We start from the raw sequence: 24,501 nt of genomic DNA, 5'->3' as shown, positions 1-24,501 counted from the left end.
AGAGAGCTGGATTGGAAGTGGGATTCTGGCACTGCAGGTAGCAGCTTTACCTGCTATGCCACAGTGTCAGCCATAAAATAGATTTTAAAGCAACACATTTTACCAGAGATAAACAGAAATACTTTATAATGATAAAAGAGTGAATTCATGAGGAATATATAAAATTATAAGCGTACATACAGCTAATACTAGAGTCCCAAATTCATGAATTAAAAAGTGACAGAATCAAAGGGAGAAATATGTGATTCCGTAGTAATAGCAGGAGACGTCAACACCCTGCTTTCAATAGTGAAGAGACAATGGGCAGAAGATAAACAAGGAAGTGGATGCTCAACATCATTAGTTATCAGGAAAATGCAAGTCACTGAGGTACCACCACACACCTGCTCAGATGGCTGTAATGGAAAGAATAGGAAATACACATTGCTGAGGCTCTGAGGAACTGGAACCCTCATGCGCTACTTGTGGAAATGTAAAATGGTGCACCTGCTTTGGAACACAGTCTGGCAATTACTCCAGTGAGTGTGACTCAGCAATTCTACGTCTAGGGATATACCCATGAGAACTGAAAACCCATCTACCCAAAAGCATGTACATGAATATTCACAGCAACATTATACATAATAGCCCCAAAGCAGGAATAATCCAGATGTTCATCGACTGATGAATGGATAAACAAAATTTGGTCTATCCATGTGTATAACCATATAGTGGAATATTATTCAAACATGAAAAGGGATGAAATACAGATGCATGCCACACCATGGAAGAATGCTGAAAACACTGGGCTAAGTGAAAAATCTAGACAAAAAATGTCACATATTGTATCATTCCATTGATCTGAAATGTCCAGATTGGGAAAATCCATAGAAATGGCAAGTAAATCAGTAGTTCTCTAGGACTAGGAGGGGATGGGGGTGTTGAGTACAGCTAGAGTTTGAGGTTTCTTGTGGGATTATAAAAATGTTCTGAGCCGGCGCCGTGGCTCAATAGGCTAATCCTCCACCTTGTGGCGCCGGCACACCGGGTTCGAGTCCCGGTTGGGGCGCCGGATTCTGTCCCGGTTGCCCCTCTTCCAGGCCAGCTCTCTGCTATGGCCAGGGAGTGCAGTGGAGGATGGCCCAGGTGCTTGGGCCCTGCACCCCATGGGAGACCAGGAAAAGCACCTGGCTCCTGGCTCCTGCCAGGATCAGCGCGGTGCGCCGGCTGCAGCGGCGGCCATTGGAGGGTGAACCAACGGCAAAAAGGAAGACCTTTCTCTCTCTGTCTCTCTCTCTCACTGTCCACTCTGCCTGTCAAAAAAAAAAAAAAAAAAAAAATGTTCTAAATCTGATTATAGTGATAGTTGCGCCACTATGTGAATGCACTAAAAGAAATTTAAGTGGGTGAATTGTCTAGTATGTAAATTTCATCTCAATAAAGCTATTAAAAATTTTTAAATCCCAAACCTAGGGCTGGCATTGTGGCATAGCAGGTAAAGCTGCTGCCTGTGATGCCAGCATCTCAAATGGGAGCCAGTTCATGTCCTGGCTGATGCAGTTCAGATCCAGCTCCCTCCTAATGGCTAGGGAAAAGCAATGGGGGATGGCCCAAGTACCTGTGCCCCTGCCAGCCACATGGGAGACCCAGATGAAGCTCCTGGCTTCAGCCTGGCTCAGCCCTGGCCCTTCCAGCCACTTAGGAATGAACCAGCATATGGAAGATCTGTTTCTCTGTCTTTCCCTCTCTGTAACTTTGACTTTCAAATAAACAAATCAATCTTTAAAAAAAATTCTAAATATTAAAAAAAAGCAAAAACCCAAACCTGTGTTTCTGCAGCAGGTCCTGACACTGCTGACACTGTAGCTGGAAGACATCATGAAGATTTATGGACTGCTCTAGAGAGGAGGCCCAACAGAGCAGTGTCGCGGGGGAAGAGAGGCGCTAAAAGCAACAGCAGATTGGATACACATGGGACCGAAGGAAAGGGAAGAGTCTCTTAAAGACATTCTTTTTTTTTTTTTTTTTTTTTTTTTTTTTTTTTTTTTTTTCTGCATGTTCCACGATTTTTTTTTTTTTTTTTTTTTTTTTTTTTTTTTTTTTTTTTTGACAGGCAGAGTGGACAGTGAGAGAGAGAGACAGAGAGAAAGGTCTTCCTTTGCCGTTGGTTCACCCTCCAATGGCCGCCGCGGCCGGCGCACCGCGCTGATCCGATGGCAGGAGCCAGGAGCCAGGTGCTTTTCCTGGTCTCCCATGGGGTGCAGGGCCCAAGCACCTGGGCCATCCTCCACTGCACTCCCTGGCCACAGCAGAGGGCTGGCCTGGAAGAGGGGCAACTGGGACAGAATCCGGCGCCCCGACCGGGACTAGAACCCGGTGTGCCGGCGCCGCTAGGCGGAGGATTAGCCTAGTGAGCCGCGGCGCCGGCCCTAAAGACATTCTTTAGGGCCTGATTCATGGCACAGCGAGTTCAGCTGCAGCTTGCGACACTGGCATCCGATATGGGCACCAGTTTGAGTCGCGGCTATTCTACTTCTGATCCAGCTCCCTGCTACTGCACCTGGGAAAGCAGTGGAAGATGGACCAAGTGTTTGGGCACCTGCCACTCACATGGATGAAGCTCCTGGCTCCTGGCTTCAGCCTGGCCTGCTCATTGTGGGCATTTGGAGCATGAACCACCAGATGGAAGATCTCTTTCCCTCTCTCTCAGTAACTGTCTTTCAAATAAGTAAAATAAATATTTTTTTTTTTTTTTGATAGGCAGAGTGGACAGTGAGAGAGAGAGACAGAGAGAAAGGTCTTCCTTTGCCGTTGGTTCACCCTCCAATGGCCGCCGCTGCAGCCGGCGCACCGCGCTGATCCGATGGCAGGAGCCAGGATCCAGGTGCTTTTTCCTGGTCTCCCATGGGGTGCAGGGCCCAAGCACCTGGGCCATCCTCCACTGCACTCCCTGGCCATAGCAGAGAGCTGGCCTGGAAGAGGGGCAACCGGGACAGAATCCGGCACCCCGACCGGGACTAGAACCCGGTGTGCCGGCGCCGCAAGGTGGAGGATTAGCCTATTGAGCCACGGCGCCGGCTAAAATAAATATTTTTTTAAAGAAGCTCCTCTGTCTCCACATTATTACCAACCTCTGCTGTTGCCAAATGGATTTCCCTGTCCCCGGTTTTGTCCCCACTCAATCCATGTTCTATGCTGCTACCTTCCTAAAACTCAGATCTCATTGTGTCACTTCTCTCCTGAAGCTACACAGCTCTCCCACAGCCACACTGGCATTCATACACGTGTCCTCCACCGTAGCCACAGGCAGCCACGTGCCATCTTGGGTCTTGCCACGGCCCTCCTTTGCTCACCCTGTTGCCTTAAGTTGGAATGTCCTCAGCCTCCACAGCCACAGCCACAGTTAGAATTATCTCCACTCTTCAAGGCCTGATTAAAATTCTACCACTTTTGTGTAACCTTTTCCCTCCCTACGCCCCGTTCTGGGAACACACGGTCTGGTAGGGGAGATAAATGAGACAATTGCTTTCTGTATTACAATGTGATAACACGCTAGCTGCAGAGTGCACGGTGTCCTAGGAGGGCAGCGCAGGGCAGAAACTTTTCGGTTCTTTAGAAGAGAAGAAATTCCACAGTCAAAATTGACTGCTTTGCCTGAGGGCTTAGAAATGTGAGGAGGCATTGATTTCATTGTGATGGATACCCTTTGACAAATATGCTATTTTCTTAAGAGCAGGGCTGTGTTTTAATTTTCTTTTTTAAAAAAGAGTTCTTTGGGGCCTGGTGCTGTGGCACAGCAGGTTAAAGCCCCAGTTTGCAGCGCCTGCATCCCATATGGGTGCCGGTTCGAGTCCTGGCTGCTCCACTTCTGATCCAGCTCTCTGATATGGCCTGGGAAAGCAGTAGAAGATGGCCCAAGTCCTTGGGCCCCTGCACCCATGTGGGAGACCAGGAAGAAGCTCCTGGCTCTTGGCTTTGGATCAGCACAGCTCTGATCATTATGGCCATTTGGGGAGTGGACCAGCATATGGAAGACCTCTCTCTCTCTCTCTCTGTCTCTCCCTCTGTAACTCTGTGTTTCAATAAATAAAATAGATCTAAAAAAAAAAAAGACTTATTTATTTGAAAGGCAGAGAGAGAGAGAGAGAGAGAGCGAGTGAGCTCTTCTATCGCTGGTTCACTCCCCAAAATGACCGTGATGGTCAGGGCCAGGCCAGAGCCAGGAGCCAGGAACTCCATCTGGATCTCCCATGTGGCTGGCTGGGACACAACTTCTTGGGTCACCATGTGCCTTCCCAGGCACATTAGCAGGGAGGTGGGCAGGGAGCGGAGCAGCCAGGACTCATACTGGCACTCTAATGTGGGATCTAGCGTTGAAGGTGGAGGCTTAAGTTGCTGTGCCACAGTGACGGCCCATTTTTTTTTTTGACAGGCATAGTGGACAGTTAGAGAGAGAGACAGAGAGAATGGTCCTCCTTTTGCCGCTGGTTCACCCTCCAATGGCCGCTGCGGCTGGCGCACCGTGCTGATCCGATGGCAGGAGCCAGGTGCTTCTCCTGGTCTCCCATGGGGTGCAGGGCCCAAGCACTTAGGCCATCCTCCACTGCACTCCCTGGCCACAGCTGGCCTGGAAGAGGGGCAACTGGGACAGAATCCGGCGCCCTGACCGGGACTAGAACCCGGTGTGCCGGCACCGCAGGCGGAGGATTAGCCTATTGAGCCGCAGTGCTGGCCAAGGCCCATGTGTTTTAAGTTTCTGTCCCTACAGTACATGGTAGGGCTCCTGGCTAAAAGTGGTGACAATGAATCTTTATAGGAGACTGAATGACACCTTGGATGAAGGGTGGGGAACCCTTCCTAAAGGAGTTAACAGCATAGATGAACTGCGAAGGCGAGGACATGAACCTAAGGCAATGGCCAGGAGGTAACCAGACCCCGGCTTGGGCAGGGGGTGAGGGTGGGGTGGCTGGAAGGATGTCAGCAGCTCTGCACCTGACTTTTAGGAAGAGAATGGAGAGAAAAGGCTGAAAAAGGCCAGATCCCTAAGGCTGGGCATTCTGTGTTGATGAAGTTGATGCGAAGAGCAGTGGGAAGTTACTCACAGGTCTTCTGAGAGCAACTCATGGTGTGAGTGATGTTAAAGAGACAGAATCTAAATCCGTAGATTCTAACCTATTTGGAGGACTTTCCTTCCTCCCTTCCTGAAGATTTATTTTTTTTTTTTTAAGATTTATTTATTTGAAAGGCAGAGTTACAGAGAGTAGAGGCAGAGGAAGAGAGAGAGAGGGAGAGAGAGAAGTCTTCCATCCACTGGTTCACCCCCCAGATGGCCACAACAACTGGAGCTGTGCTGATCTGAAGCCAGGAGCCAGGAGCTTCTTCTGGGTCTCCCACACAGGTGCAGGAGCCCAAGGACTTGGGTCATTTTCTGCTTTTCCAGGCCATAGCAGAGAGCTGGATCGGAAGTAGAGCAGCCAGGACTCAAACCAGTGCCGATATAGGATGCTGGTACTTGCAGGTGGCGTCTTTACCCACTATACCACAACGCTGGCCCCTTATTTATTTATTTTAAAGACAGAGTTGCAGAAATAGAGAAAAAGAGAGATCTTCCATCTACTGATTCACTCCCCAAATGGCTACAATGGCCAGGGCTGAGCGAGGCCAAAGTAAGGATCCAGGAGCTTCCTCTGGGTCTTCCACATGGGTGCAGGGGCTCAAGCACTTGTGCTGTCTTCCGCTGCTTCATTAACAGGGAGCTGGATTGGAAGCAGAAAAGCTAAGACGCTCATTGAATGCCAGGATTGCAGGTGGCTGCTTAAGCCACTGTGCCACGATGCCAGACCTGGACTCCCCTTAAAATGTCAGTTGAACTTGGTTTTTAAAAAAATAGACAAAACAGTTACATGGTTCAAAATGTTGAAAAATTGCAAAGGGCATATTGTGAAGAAAATCTTCCTATCCCTAATTTACAGACTGTGTGGTCCCTGGCTTTGTCCTCAGCTCTGCTCTTTGGGGGAACCTAGGGGGTCAGATTCTGCATTGTTACAGTCACGTACGGAACCTGCAGCCCACTACTCTTGCAGATCACTTTTTCCAGATAATATATCTTAACAGTTGTTCCGTATCAGTCTTTTTTTTTTTTTTTTTTTTTTGACAGGCAGAGTGGACAGTGAGAGAGAGAGACAGAGAGAAAGGTCTTCCTTTGCCGTTGGTTCACCCTCCAATGGCAGCTGCGGCCAGCGTACCGCGCTGATCCGATGGCAGGAGCCGGGTGCTTCTCCTGGTCTCCCATGGGGTGCAGGGCCCAAGCACTTGGGCCATCCTCCACTGCACTCCCTGGCCACAGCAGAGAGCTGGCCTGGAAGAGGGGCAACCGGGACAGAATCTGGCTCCCCGACCGGGACTAGAACCCGGTGTGCCAGCGCCGCTAGGCGGAGGATTAGCCTAGTGAGCTGTGGTACCGGCCAGGACATACCCTTTCAACTAATAAGGAGCTTTGGAAGCAGCATACACCTCTATTTTAGCAAGGCTTTCTTCACTACAAGAAACAACAGTTTACTCAATGAAACTCAAGTAAGAGAGATGAGGGGGAACACATTTTAGATCTGGGGCCATAAAGGGGTCAAGTTTCATGAAGATGGAAACTCAAGGAGGTTCTGGGACCAGGAAAACTCCAGGTGCCTCACAATGAGACTTTATGGCTTTCCCCTCTACCTCAGTTGGGTTTTTTATTTATTTATTTATTTATTTATTTTGACAGGCAGAGTGGACAGTGAGAAAGAGAGACAGAGAGAAAGGTCTTCCTTTTGCCGTTGGTTCACCCTCCAATGGCCGCTGTGGCCGGTGCGCTGCGGTCAGCACATCGCGCTGATCCGAAGGCAGGAGCCAGGTGCTTCTCCTGGTCTCCCATGGGGTGCAGGGCCCAAGCACTTGGGCCATCCTCTACTGCACTCCCGGGCCACAGCAGAGAGCTGGCCTGGAAGAGGGGCAACCGGGACAGAATCCGGCGCCCCGACCGGGACTAGAACCTGGTGTGCCGACGCCGCTAGGCGGAGGATTAGCCTAGTGAGCCGCGGCGCCAGCCCGTATCAGTCTTTAAACATTCTTTATTCTCTTTCATGGCTAATAGTTTATTATAGCAGTATTTCAAAATTTATTTATATTTTGTACATTTGATATAATTTTTAGGGATCTCTTTTTGTAAAAAAAAATTTTTTTTATTTATTTGAAAGGTAGAGTTACAGACAGAGAGGGAAAGACAGAGAAAAATCTTCCATCTGCTGGTTCACTCCCCACATGGCTGTAATGGCCAGAGCTGAGCTGATCTGAGGCCAGAAACCAGGAGCTTCTTTTTTTTTTTTTAAGATTTTATTTATTTATTTGAGAGGTAGAATTACAGACAGTGAGAGGGAGAGACAGAGAGGTCTTCCATCCACTGGTTCACTCCCCAAATGGCCTCAATGGCCGGAGCTACACCAATCCGAAGCCAGGAGCCAGGAGCCCCTTCCTGGTCTCCCACATGGGTGTAGGGGCCCAAGGACTCAGGCCATCTTCCACTGCTTTCCCAGGTCACAGCAGAGAGCTGGACTGGAAGAGGAGCAGCCAGGACTAGAACCAGTGCCCATATGGGATGAGGGCGATGCAGGCGGAGGATTAACCCACTGCACCACAGCGCCGGCCCCCACCAGGAGCTTCTTACAGGTCTCTCATGTGGATACAGGGGCCCAAGCACTTGGGCCATCTTCTGCTGCTTTCTCAGGTCATAGCAGAGAGCTGGATTAGAAGAGGTGCAGCCAGGACACCAACCAGTGCCCATATGGGATGCCGACACTGCAGGTGAAGGCATCCCATATGAGCACCTGTTTGAATCCTGGCTGCTCCACTTCTGATCCAGCTCCCTGCTAATGTGCCTGGGAAAGCAATAGAGGATGGCCCAAGTCCCTGAGTCCCTGGACCCATGTGGGAGACCTAGAAGAATCTCCTATCTCCTGACTTTGGCCTGGCCCAGCCCTGGCCATTGCAGCCATTTGTGGAGTGAACCAGTGTATGGAAACACACACACACACTCTCTCCCTCTCTCTTCTTTTCTCTCTCTCTGTAACTCTGCCTTTCAAACAAATAAATAAATCTTTTAAAAAAGAAAAAATACACAATTAAAAAAGATTGCTCTGATGATCCAGTAATAACTTTTGGGTGAATTTGTACACTAAAAATTTTTTTATTTACTTATTTATTTATTTATTTATATAAAAGGCATATCATCAAAGAGAGAGAGATTTTTCCCATCCTCTAGTTCACTCCCCAAATGGCCACAACAGCCAGGGCTGGGCCAGGTGGAATCCAGGAGCCAGGAACTCCATTCAGGTCTCCACATGGCTGGCATGGGCCCAAGTCCTCCCAGCTATAGGAAACTGGATTAGAAGTAGAGCAGCTGGGACTTGAGTTGGCACTCCAATGTGGGATGGGGGCATCATAAGTGATGGTTTAACATACTGTGCCTCAACATCAATCCCAGTGAATTTGTATTTTAATTGACATGTTATTCAGATACACTTGAATCTCTCCATATATAAGACATCTCATTTATCCAGTCCAAAGACCTGCACATGGATCCAAATACAATCAGCTGCTCATATCTGCACCCATGGATTCAACCAACCATGGGTTGAAAATATTCAGGAAAAAGCCTGCATCTGACCTGAGCATGTACAGACTTTTTCTCTTGTCATTATTTCCTATATAATACAGTATAAAAGCTATTTATGTAACCATTGTGTATTAGGTATTATGAGTAATCTAGAGATGATTTAAACTATACAGGAAGCTGTCTGTGAGTTATGTGGAAATACTATACCATTTTATATAAAGAACTTGAGTGTCTGTGGATTCTCGTATCTTCAGGAGTCCTAGAACCAATCCTGTGTAGGTATCAAGGGAGAACTGTGTGTGCCTGCACTAACTAGGCGTTTCCCCCAGGGTCCCCGCCCCCCATCTACAGCACCTAGAGTCTGAGTGATTGCCAGGGGAAGCAGGGGTGGGGTACAGAATGATGTCAGTATCTTTGACACCCTTCATTGGACTTGTGAGCACCAGAGGAGCTGCAGGCTGCGGAAGGGGACAGACCTATGGTTTGGCCATATTGAGATTACTGTGTCTTTGGATTTCAAGCCCTGTGGCTACTGTGCTAACACCCCTCCCAAACGTGAATGCATCTTAACCAAACCTGAGGGGTTTGCTGGAGGAGCATGGAGGGGCATTTGGCGGAGAGGTCAGACAGGCTGCACAATTGCTTCTGAGTCTCTTGAGTGTATCTTCTGATGCGAGAGAAGATCTGACTTACCATCATTAAGGCAGTTGAGTTCTCTTACAGCCAAGCAAACAGCAACTGAGCCCCATCCTTGGTGCCAGGCCCTGGGTTAGAGCTTTGCTATGTGGCAGTGCCTGCAGAGTTGCTGGCAATACACTGAGAAACATGTAATTATCCAGTGTGACATAATGGTTGTGGTGGTCCCACAAATCCTGCAATAATCCTCCCTCCAAAAGCAGGGTCTAAGTCATGCCTTTGCGCATGTGCTAGACTTAGGGACACACTTCTAACACAGAGAATGTGATAAAAATGAAAGCGTGTGACTTCTGAGGCTGGGTCATAAAAGACATCGTGCTTCCACCTTGCTGCTTCTGGGAAGGCCAGCTGCCACCTCATGGAAACACGCTGGCGGTCTGTGGAGAGGCCTGCTCAGGAGGAAGCAAGGTTGGCTGCCAATAACCGGCCCCAACCTGCCTGCCGTGTGGGTGAGTCATCGGGGAAGCAGGCCTCCAGCTTCAGTCAGCCTGCAGGTGACTTCAGCCCTCCAGCTTTCCCATCTTCCAGCTGAGGCCCCAGACACCGTGGAGCAGGGCCAAGCCAATATCGCCGTGCCCTGAATTCCCAACCCACAGAACTGGGAGACAAATTAAAATTGTTTCACACCACTCTGCTAGGGGGTAATTTGTAACACAGCAAAAGATAACTGATAAGGTGATAGCAGGTGCACAGGGAGTGCTGGGGAACACAAAGACCGGGTTCTTAGCTTAATACAGGGGTCTGCAATGGTTTCTGAAGGAGAGACAGCTTGAATTGAGTCTTCGAGGATCCATAAAAGTTGTCTAGAGTCTACTCCCTATTCTAGCTTCCTGCTAATGTGCACCGTGGAAGACAGAGGTGATGACTCATGTAGTTGGGTACCTGCCATCCATATGGAGACCTGGACTTGATTTTGTGTCTCCTGGCCCAGCCCTGGCTATGATGAGCATTCAGGGAGTGAAACTAGAAGATTGGAGTTTCTCTCTCACTGTCTCTCTCTGCCTCTGTCCCTGTCTGTCTGTGTTTTTCTACCTCTAAAAAAAAAAAAAAAAAAAAAAAAAAAAAAAAAAGTCCAGAAAGTTTGAAAGGGTGTACTACATCGCAGGAACAGCACAGGTCAAAGAAGGGAACTTAAACAGCATGGTGTATGGGGGTGAGCTATGTATATAACCTTTCTCCTTCGAAATGTGTTCCAGACAAATCAACTTTATACCAAGTTCTGCTCTAGAATGACTGTGACTGGTACAAATGACCTTTCAATTTAGGATATGATGGAGTGTCTGAACTTTTTAATTTGTTGATTTTTTTAAAAAGATTTATTTATTTATTTTGAAGTCAGAGTTACACAGAGAGAGAAGGAGAGGCAAAGAGAGAGAGAGAGAGGTCTTCCATCCTCTGGTTCACTCCCCAATTGGCTGCAATGGCCAGAGTTGTGCCAATCTGAAGCCAGGAGCCAGGAGCTTCTTCTGGGTCTCCAACACAGGTGCAGGGGCCCAAGGACCTGGGCCATCCTCCACTGCACTCCCTGGCCACAGCAGAGAGCTGGACAGGAAGAGGGGCAACCGAGACAGAATCCAGCGCCCCGACTGGGACTAGAACCTGGTGTGCCGGCGCCGCAGGCAGAGGATTAGCCTAGTGAGCCGTGGCGCTAGCCAATACTCCATTTTTTAAAAAAATTTATTCGACAGGTAGAGTTATAGACAGAGAGAGAGACAGAGAGAAAGGTCTTCCTTCCATTGGTTCACTCCCCAAATGGCCGCTATGGCTGGTGCTGCGCCGATCCGAAGCTAGGAGCCAGGTGCTTCTTCCTGGACCCCTTGCGGGTGCAGGGGCCCAAGCACTTGGGCCATCCTCCACTGCCCTACCAGGCCACAACAGAGAGCAGGACTGGAAGAGGAGCAACCAGGACTAGAACCCAGCATCCATATGGGATGCCGGCGCTGCAGGTGGAAGATTAATCAAGTGAGTCATGGCGCCGGCCCCTATAATACTCCATTTTTAAAAAAAGATTTCCAAACCTAGAATCACCTGGTAACTTTTAAAAACAAAAAAGCAGATTTCTAGGATCTTACTTGGACCTTCTGAATCATACATACCTGGGTAGGGTTTAGGATTTTATAGATGAAAGCAGACAATACCTAGGACAGAGTGAAAAACAAGAACCTAGGTGTTCTTGTTTCTACAAGGAGTCTTCAAAAAAGTTCATGGAGAATGCATCTTGTGAGAAAACTGCATGGATTTCAATTTTTTTTGCATCAAAATAAACTTATCTCTTAATTCTATCTTCCACAGACTTTTTCAGGAATCCTCGTATTTCTAGTTTTGCCACATCATTCCTTGCTGGCTACCAAAGCATCCTCCTTTCTCAGTGTTGTGGCAGATCTTAGCTGCGTGATGGTTAAGAGCTGTAAGCTTCTATTACAAAAAGGGAATACAATGTATGATTGCAATTTTATATCTCTACCTTAATTTTTTTGCCCTAGCTTTCACTCCTAAACCACGTGCATTTTAAAAATTGAGGTATAATTTGCATTACACAAAATTCACTGTCTTAAGATGTGCAGTTCAGTGGTTTCTATTATATGCAAAAGTTATGCAACTGTCACCATCTAATTCCAGAATATCTTTGTCACCAAAAGAGAATCTGTACTCATTAGCAATCTTTTCTGTTACCACCCCCCATCTCTAACAACCACTGATCTACCTACTGATCTGCTTTCTGTCTGCGTGGACCGGCCTCATCCTGTCATTTCATATATATGTACCATACATTATGTGTCCTGGTGTGTCTCCATTCACTTAGCATGTTTTCAAGGTCCATCCATGTTGTAACATGTGTGTTAGTCTTTCATTCCCTGTTATGGCTGAATAACATTCCACTGTATGGATATACTACATTTTGTTTGTCCATTCATCTGTTGATGAACATTTGAGTGGTTTCTACCTTTTTGGCTATTATGAATAGTGTTGCTATGAACATGCATGTATATGTTTTGGGATGGTTATATGTTTATAATTCTCTAGGGTATATATCTTGGAGTGGAATTACTGGGTAATATGGCAACTTGATGTTCAATTTTTTGAGGAACTTCCAAGCAGTTTTCCATAATCATATACATTTTTATGCTGAGGTTATGACTTTTTGTCTTTTTGAACTGAGAGCCATTTATCCATAAGAGAAAAAAAATCAGAAACCACAGCACTCAGAATTAATAAAATTAAGAGACTTTGGATGAACCTGGCATTGACTTTTTCTCCCAAATGAAATCCCATTAAAATGATAGAAGAGATTTTGATATAAATCCGCACAAAGATGATTGAAATGAGAAAACAAGAATAAGTATTTCACATTGAAAGGCAGATAGGCAATGTTGACTGACTTGCAGTAGTCCAGAGCAAGCTAAGACCTAAGCCAGTAATGGAGGTGCCCAATAGGAAGCTGACTGGCATCATGGAACCCCTGCAAAATTCAGATATTAGTATCTTGGAAGTGAAAGTCAAGTAGGGATACACAAAGAAGATCATGTCAGTTTATCAATGACTTGTGTACCGGTGTTCACAGCAGCTCTGTTCACAGTTGCCAAGAGGTAGAAGCAACTTCAGTGTCCAGCTATGGGTGAATAAATAAAATACGCTGTATTCATACCATAGAGTACTATTCAGCCTCAAAAAGGAGGGAGATTTTGAAACGCACTACAACCTGGATGAGCCTTGAGAGTATCTTAGTAAGTGAAATAAGCCAGTCACAAAAAGATAAATATTGCATGATTCCATGTATATGAGGTACCCAGAATAGGGAAATTCATAGAGGTTGAAAAGAGAACAGTGGTTACCCAGCCTGGGGGAGGGGAGATGGGAAACTGTTTCATGGGCACTGAGTTTCAGTTTTTCAAGAGTAAAAGAGATGGGTACACAACAGCTTGAATGTATATAAGACTATTGAACTTTAAGATGATTAAGATAAGGGGCTGGCATTATGGTGCATGGATTAAGCCCTTCATTTGCGATGCCAGCATCCCATACCAGGGCACTGGTTCAAGTCCCTGCTGATCTGCTTCTGACCCAGCATTCCTACTGATACACCTGAGAGGGAAGTGGATGATGGCCCAAGTACTTGGACCCCTGCCACTTATGTGGGAGACTTGAATGGAGTTCATGTCTTTGGTCTGACCCAGACCTGGCTGTTGTGGCTGTTGCGGTAGAGAACCAGTGGATAGAAGATCTCTCTCTCTCTCTTTCTCTCTCTCTTCTGTTCAAATACGTAAATAAATCACAAAATGGCTAATATAATAAACTTTATATTGTGTGTATTTTACCAAAATTTAAAAGTTGATAAAAGAAACAGAGTCTCAGCTCTTCTCCACCCTGAACAAGGTGACAATTCTCTCAGTCCGGCTAAAGATGTGATGTTGACTTTCCTGAGATATTACGTAAGAGGAACTCTGGGCCAGAGAATGTAGTGCAGCAGAGGGAAGGGTGTAACAGGCGAGTGAGCCAGCCCACTTCAATTCACTTTCTCAGTGCTAGAAGCCAGGTTATTACTTCTTCCCGCAGCTCCCCATAGATGATTGGTGGAGTCATCTCTGGAGTAAGTAGCCCAAGAGAAAGACCTTTGGGTACTGATATAAAAGTAGAAGGTGAAGGTCACACCAGCCTTTGGCATGAGAGACAGAAACCAAAGCCATAAAGAGAAAAAAATGACCTTGGAGGAAGCAGGAGCAAAAGCAGAAGAATGCTTTAAAAAATTAATATTGTTGGTTATTACATAGATAAGAATAGTTATCTCATCCTTGACGCAAGTACAAAAGGCCATAAAAAGGAACATTCAAAGAAGGGAAAAACTCTCAAGTAAAAATGTTGCATTTAAAATGAAAAACTCAGTATGAAGATTGGAAAACAAAGGTGGAAAAAAATCCTCTTGGAGAGGATACCAAATGACCAAGATACAAAAAAAAAAAAAAAAAAAAAAAAAAGCGGAGAAAAAAAAATTAAGAAAATTTGAGGACCAATTCAAGGGATGGAGCCAATATAAAAAAAAGTTTCATAAACAGAAAAACAGAATGAAAGAAATTATCAAAGAAACAACTCTAAAAGTTGGCCAGAATAAAAGAATTTAAATTTCTAGGTTGAGAGCCACCCCCCCCCCAATAAATGTTCAACACAATGGATAATAATAAGGCCATGTTATGACAAATCACCTTGAAATTTCAGAACACAGAAACCAAAACCATGATTCACAAGTTTATAAAAAGAAATATCAGGGAATCAGAAGGACTTTATAGAGTTTGCACCAACATCAACAAAACTGAAAGACAATAATAAAGCAATGTCTTCAAAAACCTGCAGGAAGATGACTGGTTGCTCACCTAGACTTCTATACCTAGCTAAGCTTCTGATTTTCAGGAATGGGAAGTCTCAAAAAAAGAAAAAAAATCTCCCTGGCACCCTGTCATGGGAATCTATTGGAGGACAAGCTTAATAAAATGAGAGAATAATCCAAGACAGAGGAAACATGGAACTGAGGACAGGAGTAAATGAGAGAAGGGATAAGTGATCCCAGGACAATAGCCATTCCAGAGCCTATAGAAAGCCAGCTGGGCTATAAAGGAGGACATGGGATGCAAGATAGATGTCTCCAAGAAAAAGAATAGGCCAACTGAGTGCCTGATGGGATGGTTACACAGAAAACCTGGCAAACAAGAAACCGAGACAACTAACTCCAGGGAAAGAAAACATAATCATAGTTTATCACATGGCTCAGCTATGAGTAATATTTATGTAATAATACTGTAACCACTAAATTCTGACCTGACCAAAAATCATGGTATAACTGTATTGGGAGGATGGAGGAATGAGGATAGTCATGTATAGGAGATGGGAGTATAAGTTAAATTTTCATTTCATGTTTTAAGAAATCATATATCTAAAAGTGAAAAATCAAGAAATAGCTATAGGGAGTGGGCATTGGGGTGCAGTGGGTTAAGCCACCACCTGAGACACCAACATCCTATATATTAGAGTGCCTGGGTTCAGGTTCTACCTTCAGCATCACCACCACCACTACTACTACTACTACTACATCTTCTTCTTCTTCTTTTTTAAAGATGTATTTATTTATTTGAAAGGCAGAGTTACAGAGAAGCAGAGGGAGGGAGAGGGAGAGAGCGAGAAAGAGTGTCTTCCATCTTCTGGTTCACTCCCCAAATGGCCACAGCAGCAGGAGCTGGACCGATCCGAAGCCAGGAGCTAGGAGCTTCTTCCAGGTCTCCCACATGGGTGCAAGGGCCCAAGGACTTGGGCCATCTTCTGCTGCTTTCCCAGGCCACAGCAGAGAGCTGGATTGGAAGTGGAGCAGCCAAGACTAAAATAAGCATCCATATGGGGTGCCGGCACTGCAGGTGGCGGCTCTACCTGCTACGCCACAGCACCAGCCCCTGCCTTCACTTCTGATCCAATTTCCTTCTAATGCACACCGTAGGAGACAGCAGAGGATGGCTCAAGTGCTTGGGTTCCTGCCATCCACCCAGGAGATCCAGATGGAATTTCAGAGTTCTGGCATTGGCATGGCCCCGCGCCAGCTGTTGCTAGCATTCGGGGAGCGGACCAGTGTATGAAAAACCCTTCTTTCTCTCTGTCACTGCCTTTCAACTACATAAAAACAAATAAATAAACATTAATAATAAACAAAATATTAACACAGGCAAAGAAATGGCTGTATAACCTTGTTTCTTAGAAACTACCAGAAAATCAGCTGAGCTCTTGACAATGGCTGCATCTGAGAAGTGGTTGAGAGTGTAAAGAGATAGGGTTGCTTTTTATTCTGATTCACCTGTTAGTACTATGTGACTTTTAAAATTATGTATGTGTCTGCTTTGACAAAAATGAGAGCAAATTAATGAAAAGGCCAAGGGAAGGAGCAATAAAATGGAAGATTGCATTACTTTGCATTTTAAATTAAAGGCATGGCATATAAAACTATTTAATATATACATGAATAGTGAAAGATATACTGAAGATTTCTATGTGACAATCACAGAGTGAAGATACGGGTGGAGACAGATGTTGGGAGAGTGAACGTGATACAGAAATAAAGGAAGGAAGGAAGGGGAGAGGGAAAGAGAAACAAATGCCAAGAGCCAGAAAGACAAAACCCAGACTCACAAATACAAATGGGAAAAACATGCAGAGACATAACAAAGAAACCCACGTGCACTGTGGGGTTGTGCACACAGAACCAAGCAATGACAGAGACCCAAGTCTTCACATATAACATCGTAAACTTTACTAAACAGCACAGAATGAGATTACTACCATTAAACAAACATTCCCACCGCTATAGAACTAACCCTCCTCTGCTTGCTTGCTTTTTTTTTTATTTTTTATTTTTTATTTTTTGACAGGCAGAGTGGACAGTGAGAGAGAGAGACAAAGAGAAAGGTCTTCCTTTGCCGTTGGTTCACCCTCCAATGGCTGCCGCGGCCGGCGCGCTGCGGCCGGCGCACCGCGCTGATCCAATGGCAGGAGCCAGGAGCCAGGTGCTTTTCCTGGTCTCCCATGGGGTGCAGGGCCCAAGCACTTGGGCCATCCTCCACTGCACTCCCTGGCCACAGCAGAGAGCTGGCCTGGAAGAGGGGCAACCGGGACAGAATCCGGTGCCCCGACCGGGACTAGAACCCGGTGTGCCGGCGCCACTAGGCGGAGGATTAGCCTAGTGAGCCGCGGCGCCGGCCCTGCTTGCTTTCTTTTAAAAATATTTATTTATTTATTTGAAAGTCAGAGTTACACAGAGAAGGAGAGAGAGAGGGAGAGGGAGAAAGAGAGAGAGAGAGAGAGAGGGAGAAAGAGAGAAAGAGAGAGAGAGAGGTCTTCCATCCTCTGGTTCACTCCCCAATTGGCTGCAATGGCCAGAACTGAGCTGATCTAGAGCCAGGAGCCAGGAGCTTCTTCCGGGTCTCTCACGTGGGTGCAGGGGCCCAAGCACTCGGGCCATCTTCCACTGCTTTTCCCAGACCATTAGCAGGGAGCTGGATTGGAAGTGGAGCAGCCCGGACTCAAGTCGGTACCCAATGTGGAATGCTGGCATCTCAGGTAGTGGCTTAGCCTACTATGCCACAATGTCAGCCCAGAAATATGATTTCAGAGCTGTCATTTTGTATACAATGTCAAGAACAAGCTAATACAGACTTGAAGTGTTAGCAGGTGACCACGGTTAGGTTTAACAAGGGTTTTGTAGAATACCCTGCCCCTTCCCACTTAAAGAGAAATAAGTCTTACTGGCACACAAAATCTTGCAGATAGAATAAAGTTGTTAGGTTGACAATAAGAATCTAAAAATACTGCCTTTGTTTTCTGTTGCTATAACAGAATATCCAAAACTGGGTAATTTATAAAGAGAATAAATGCTTCCCCAGTTCTGGAGGCTGGGAGGTAAGTACAAGGTCACCTCTGGAGAAGGCCTTGCTGGTGGAGGCTCTGCAGAGCCCTGAGACCGTGCAGGCATCACCCAGCAAAGGGGGTTCATGAGAAATTTTTTAATTTGAAAGGCAGAGTTACAGAGAGAGAAGGAGACACACACAGACACACATACACACACACACACACACACACACACAGAGGCATCTACCATCCACTGGTTCATTCCTCAAATGGTCACAACAGCCAGGACTGGGCCAGGCTGATGCCAGGAGCCAGGAGCTTCAACCAGGTCTCCCACATGGTGGCAGGGGTCAAAGCACTTGGGCCATCTTCCACTGCTTTCCCGGGCACATTAGCAGGGAGCTGGATTGCAAGTATAACACCGGGGCTCAAACCGGTACCCATATGGAATGCTGGTGCTGCAGCCCGTGGCTTTAACCCATTGAGCCACGCACCAGCCCCAGCTTTTTTTTTCTTTTTTAAAAAGAAAAATTTAACTTTATTTATTTGAGAAAGAGAAAACTCCCGGCTTCTGCTTCACTCCCCAAATACCCACAATGACTGGGGCTGGGTTAAGGCTGCGCCAGGCTGAAGCTGTGAGCTGGGCATTCGATCCTGGTCTTCCGTGTGGGTAGAAGCAGCTTGAGCTGTCACCTGCTGTGTCCCACAGCCTGAGTTAGCAGGAAGCTGGAGTCAGGAGCAGACACTCCCATGTGGGGTGTGGGCATCATAACTGGTGACTTAACCACTCAGCCAAGCACCTGTTCTCACACTGGCTTTTATAACAGACTTGCTCTCCTGATAACTAGCCATTCCCCCAATAACCCATTCCTTATTTTTTTAGATTTATTTATTTATTTATTTATTTGAAAGTCAGTTACACAGAGAGAGGAGAGGGAGGGAGGGGGAGAGAGAGAGAGAGAGAGAGAGAGAGAGAGAGGTCCTCCATCTGCTGGTTCACCCCCAAATTGGCTGCAATGGCTGGAGCTGTGCTGATCCAAAGCCAGGAGCCAGGAGCTTCTTCCCAGTCTTCCATGTGGGTGAATGGGCCCAAGGACTCGAGCCATCCTCTACTGCCCTCCCAGGCCATAGCAGAGAGCTGGATCGGAAGTGGAGCAGCAGGGACTCGAACTGGTGCCCGTATGGGATGTTGGCACAGCAGACGGCGGCTTTACCCGCTAAGCCACAGTGCTGGCCCCCATTTCTTATTTTTTAAAGATTTATTTCATTTATTTGAAAGGCAGAGTTAGAGAAAGGGTTCAGTTCCCAAATGACCTCATTGCCTGGAGCCAAGATCTCCATCCAGGTCTCCCACAGGGCAGCAGGGTCCCAAGCGCTTGAGCCGTCTTTACTGCTTTCCCAGGTGCATTAACAGGGAGTTGGATCAGAAGCAGAGCAGCCAGACTCAAATCCACACTCTGACAGGGGATGCCAGCATCACAGGCAACAGCTTAACCTGCTGTGCCACAGCGCTGGCCCTTTCAATAACCCATTAATCCATTAACCCATGATTGCATCAATCCGTTAATGAGGACAGAACACCCGCATGACCCAGTCACCTCCCCAGGGTTCCACCTCCACATACCATGAACATCTGACACAGAGGATTAAGTTTCCAACACATGAGTTCTGGCAAACCTTTAAACTACAGCAGGTGCCACCTTCTGAGTGTCAAGATGCTCTAACACAGGACCTCTGAACCTCAACTCTAGTGACCTTCGGGACCACCTTTGTTGCAGGGGCTGTTGTATGCTTAACAGCATCTGTGGCCTGTACAGCTCCAGGACTTACTCTCGTTTGTGACACCAATCACGCTGCCAGATATTCCCGGGGCGGGGGGGGGGGCAAAATCACCCCAGTTGAGAAGCTCGTCTCGGGATGCAACACCACCATGGTCAAGGTCTCCCGTGCATGGTGCCTACCCAGGATGCAAGCATCTCCAGGTCAGTTTCTGGCCATCTGAGCTCATCCTAGTCCTCTGCTGAGAGGGGCAGCTGCCCTTGCCTCCTTGGCAGGGCCCCTCAAGGCTGCATGTTTCTTTCTTTCTTTCTTTCTTTTTTTTTTTTTTTTTTTTTTTGACAGGCAGAGTGGACAGTGAGAGAGAGACAGAGAGAAAGGTCTTCCTTTTTGCCGTTGGTTCACCCTCCAATGGCCGCCGTGGACAGCGCGCTGCGCCGGCGCACCGCGCTGATCCGATGGCAGGAGCCAGGTACTTATCCTGGTCTCCCATGGGGTGCAGGGCCCAAGCACCTGGGCCATCCTCCACTGCACTCCCTGGCCACAGCAGAGAGCTGGCCTGGAAGAGGGGCAACCGGGACAGAATCCGGCGCCCCGACCGGGACTAGAACCTGGTGTGCCGGTGCCGCAAGGCGGAGGATTAGCCTACTGAGCCGCAGCGCCGGCCAAGGCTGCATGTTTCCATCCTCTCCCTCCACCCCGTTTGCTTTCTCATCCTCATCTCCAGGAGCAGTAGTGGCCTCTGTGCTGTCTTATTGTACTTCCCCTACCCCCGTACCCTATGCAAAGATGAGTGGTCTCATCTTCCAAGGTATAGAGAACGGTGCTCTGGGGTGGGTGTTTGGCACAATGGTGAAGATTCCGTTTGGGGCACAAACATCCCATAGCTGAGTGCCTGGGTTCACATCCCTACCCCATTTCATTTCTGATTCCAACTTCCTGCTAATGCACATACTAGGAGACAGCAGTGATGGCTCAAGTAATTGGGTCCCTGACACCCGCTTGGGCAACCTGGATTGAGTTCCCAGCTCCTGGTTTCGGCTTGACCCAGTCCTGGCTGTTGCAGGCACTTGGAGAGTGAACCAGTGGATAGAAGATTCATTCTATCTATCTATCTATCTATCTATCTATCTTTCAAATATTAAATAAGTAAAATAAATATAAATATGGTCTTTTGGTAGACAGGGTAACATCCCTACTCCCACAGAAGCCCCTCACTCTCCTGAGGATGTCAAGGGAAAGGAATCCTCCAGCCACGGCAGGGAGGCAGGGATGGGGCAGGTGTCTTTCAGAGCAATGATTGAGGGCAGTAGAGCAGATGAGGGTCTTCTACTTCTCTTCACAGGGAGAGGGTGGAGTGTCTTCATTCTCTTATCTTGGGGCCTCCAGGGTAGGAAAGGAAGAAGGAAAAACAAAGGAGAGAAGGGGCCTTTTTTCCCACAGACTTGTTACTCACCCAACCCAAGCTCAAAGTGGGGAGAGAAGTGTTCTCCATTTTTTAGATTTTCCTATCTCTAAGTAGACCAACCGTGACAGTTTTATGACCCACATACAAAGAGACCTCTCATGTTAGTAGACGAGTAAAGTGACCAGATCTGAATGGGCAGTGAAATAAGTAATGCATGTATTTAAAAATTTCCCTCTAGTTTTAATTTTTTCCAAGTTTCCCTTCATTACACTGACATTTCTGGAATGTGTACATGTCGCTGTCCCACCCATCCCCAAGCTTTAAGGCAGGAATGTCAAATACAATCAGCATAAGGTCACCATTTGGTCAGTGGAAATTTTTTGAAATGGAGGTGGCACCCTCTCTGGTGCCTCCAGCCTGTGGTTTCTGGCTCCCAGCCAATTTTGATGGCCAAAGGTTGCCCCAGAGTAGTGGCAGAGGTTAGCACATGGCCTGTAAGAGTCTCATTCCTTACTCCATCCTGGGAGTGGCTCAGAGGTGATAGAGCAGCAGTGGAAGCTGGACTCTGCAGGTGCATGCCTGAGGGCCACACGGGTCTGAACACGAGGCACTGAGACCCTCTACCCCTGGTACCTAAAAACCGTAGATGGCACCTGCAACAGGATGTACCCAAGCTTCTGTTTGCATGTCCTGGACTTCCACATTCTGCAGGATAACTTGCCCAGTCTAGTCCCTCCGGCCAGGATTATGAGAATTAAAGAAGCAAAAACCATGTGCCAAATTAAAAGAGATGAAGAGATGGATGTAGCAACCAGAGGCAATGTTGGTTCTAGGGAGAACCTCAATCTGAATGGAGCCACCGTGTCAGGTGTTACAGATTGAATGTTGTGTCTCCCCAGGTTCCTGTGTTGAAGCCCTAGGTCCCAGAATGGTGGTATCAGGAGATGATTAGGTTTTGATGAGGTCATGGGGGCTCCGTGATATTGGGGTCCTGATGAGAAGAAGCGAGACTAGAGCTCTGTCTCTTCTCAGCACATGGAGACACAGGGAGAAGGCGCTGTCTGCAAGCCAGAAAGAGAGAGAAAGCCCTCACCAGGTACAGAACCTTCCAGCACCTTGGATTTGGACTTCTCCACCTTCAGAACTGTGAAAAATAAATGTCTGTTGTTAGAGCCATCCAGTCTCAGGGGTTTTGCCATGGCCGCCTGAGTTGATTAAGACACAAGGCTATTTGGGGAGATAATCAGGGAAATATATACAAGGCCTGTGTGTTAAATAAGATGGAAATCTACTGTCAGGGGAAAGTGGAGATCATTAACTGAGAAAAGCAGCCTTCAAAACAGCCCGTGTAGGATGACTTCCTTTTGTTAAGAAAACATATACCTAGAAAAAGTTCAGTTATACACACTAAGCTGTTTAGAGATATGGTTTCTATTTTTCTATATTTTTTAAAAGATTTATTTTATGGGGCCAGTGCTGTGGTACCATGGGTTAAAGCCCCAGCCTGCAGCACCAGCATCCCATATGGGCGCCAGTTCGAGTCCCAGCTGCTCGCTCCACTTCCAATCCAGCTCCCTGCTAACACTCCTGGGAAAGCAGTGGAGAATGACCCAAGTCCCTGGGCCCTTGCACCCATGTGGGAGACCCAGAAGAAATTCCTGGCTTCGGATCAGCTCAGCTGTGGCCATTGTGGCCATCTGGGGAGTGAACCAGCAGATGGTTCTTTTTTTAAAGATTTATTTTTATTTATTTGACAGGCAGAATTGAGACAGAGAGAGAAAGAGATCTTGTATCCACAAGTTATTCCCCAAATGGCTGCAATGGCCAGGGCTGCACCAGGCTGAAGTCAGGAGTCTGGAACTCTTTCCAGGACTTTCAATGAGTGACAAGGGCCCAAGTAGGGAGCTGGCTTAGAAGTGGAGTAGCCATGACTCAAACCGGCGCTCATGTGGGATGCCAGCATCACTGGCAGCAGATTAACCTGCATGCTGAGCCACAATGTTCTATTTTTCATTTCCAGGATTTGGTAAACTTTCTACAGTGCATATGTATGTATGTTGCCTTTATAAAAACATAAGATTGTTTTTATTAGAAAGAGAGTTATGCAAGAGGGGCTTCCTAGATCACCTGCTCCCAATGTTGATTTTTTTCAAGAGGACAATTTTTGTCTCATCACAATGACTTCAAAGAGAAAACCAACCCACTTTTTTTTTTTAAACTTAGATTTTAATTATGTACATAAATAGCAACATGAGAACAAGACGTTCTAAGGCCCGTACAGTATCTTTAGGTAAAGGGGATTTGGATTAGTCTGCTTGTAGTATGGCATCCCCAAGATAAAAGAGTCCTAGGATAGCTTTTCCTGAAGAAGAAAGTCAGTTTACTACATTCAGCACTGACTCTTCTGCACTTGTCTGTAGAAATACCGATTTCCCATGTGGTGCTTTTTTTTTAACCTACAACTCATTAAAATGAGCAGAGCATGGAGTTTTCTACTTATTTCCAGGTGAATTCTTCACATTTCCTGGCTTTTGAAAGTTCTCCTTCCACAAATCTTCTACAACGATATATCCTCGTAAACCCCAGTCATACAATTTCTCCCCGCTGACCTGGGCAAATGCGATGGTTTGTTGTGGGTAATAGATAGAGGCAGCTAATCCCATGAAACCAGGAGGATACACCAGCTTCTTTATTTTTGAACCTCTAGCCAAAAGAAGTCCAACAAGGCCAGCAAAACCAATAACACCAAGTCTTGGAAAAAATCCAGGAGGTGCATTTTGGAGATATTCATAGCTGTCTAATCCCCATTGAGCCAAACTCTGCATCTTGGGCTTAGTTTGAGAGTACATTTCCTGACACCAACTTGTATACGGCTCGCAATGATGTCAAAGCTGTGAGATGCTTTCTTCCAGTTGGGTCTTTGGCTCCTCCACATACTTGGACTGACCCTCAGGAACTGAGTAGAGTGAAAGCTCATCAACCTTCATGGAGCTTTTGTGAGGCGAGTCCTTTTTTGGTGCTGCGTAGACTCTGAAAGTGAGCAGGCTCAGGCTGGCTGGGCCCATGGACCTCTGAATTACCTTGAACATGTTGCTGGCAGCTGCCCACTTTTTGTTTTTTAAAGATTTTATTTATTTATTTATTTATTTGAGAGGTAGAGTTACAGATAGAGAGAGGGAGAGACAGAGAGAAAAGTCTTCCATTTGCTGGTTCTCTCCCCAGATGGCCACAACGGCTGGAGCTGAGTTGGTCTAAAGCCAGGAGCCAGGAGCTTCTTCTAGGTCTCCCACATGAGTGCAAGGGCCCAAGGACTTGGGCCATCTTCTGCTGCTTTCCCAAGCCACAGCAGAGAGCTGGATTGGAAGAGGAGCAGCTGGGACATGAACTGGTGCCCACATGGGATTCTGGCACCGCAGGTGCAGGCTTAGCCCACTATGCCACAGTGCTGGCCCCCAACACACTTTTTATTGTGGAAAACTTCAAACAGACTCATGGGCAGACAGAATAACATTAATCAACCTCCAGATACCCATTGCCCAACCTCAGTGACCAACTCATGGTCATTTTCATTTCCTCTTTCACCACACACTTTCTCCTTCCCATTTTATTTTAAAGCAAA

General features: G+C 46.7%; 1 pseudogene; it reads right to left on the bottom strand.

Annotated features, from left to right (window-relative positions):
* Positions 1 to 23,086: 23,086 nt before the first annotated feature.
* Positions 23,087 to 23,981, bottom strand: LOC100359034 (MICOS complex subunit MIC26 pseudogene; annotated as a pseudogene).
* Between the last annotated feature and the right edge of the window lie 520 nt (positions 23,982 to 24,501).

The sequence above is a fragment of the Oryctolagus cuniculus genome, chromosome 19 (genome assembly GCF_964237555.1).
Source record: "Oryctolagus cuniculus chromosome 19, mOryCun1.1, whole genome shotgun sequence".
NCBI lineage: Eukaryota > Metazoa > Chordata > Mammalia > Lagomorpha > Leporidae > Oryctolagus > Oryctolagus cuniculus.
Note: the sequence above shows the minus strand (reverse complement) of the source record. Positions and strands in the feature narration are given on the sequence as shown.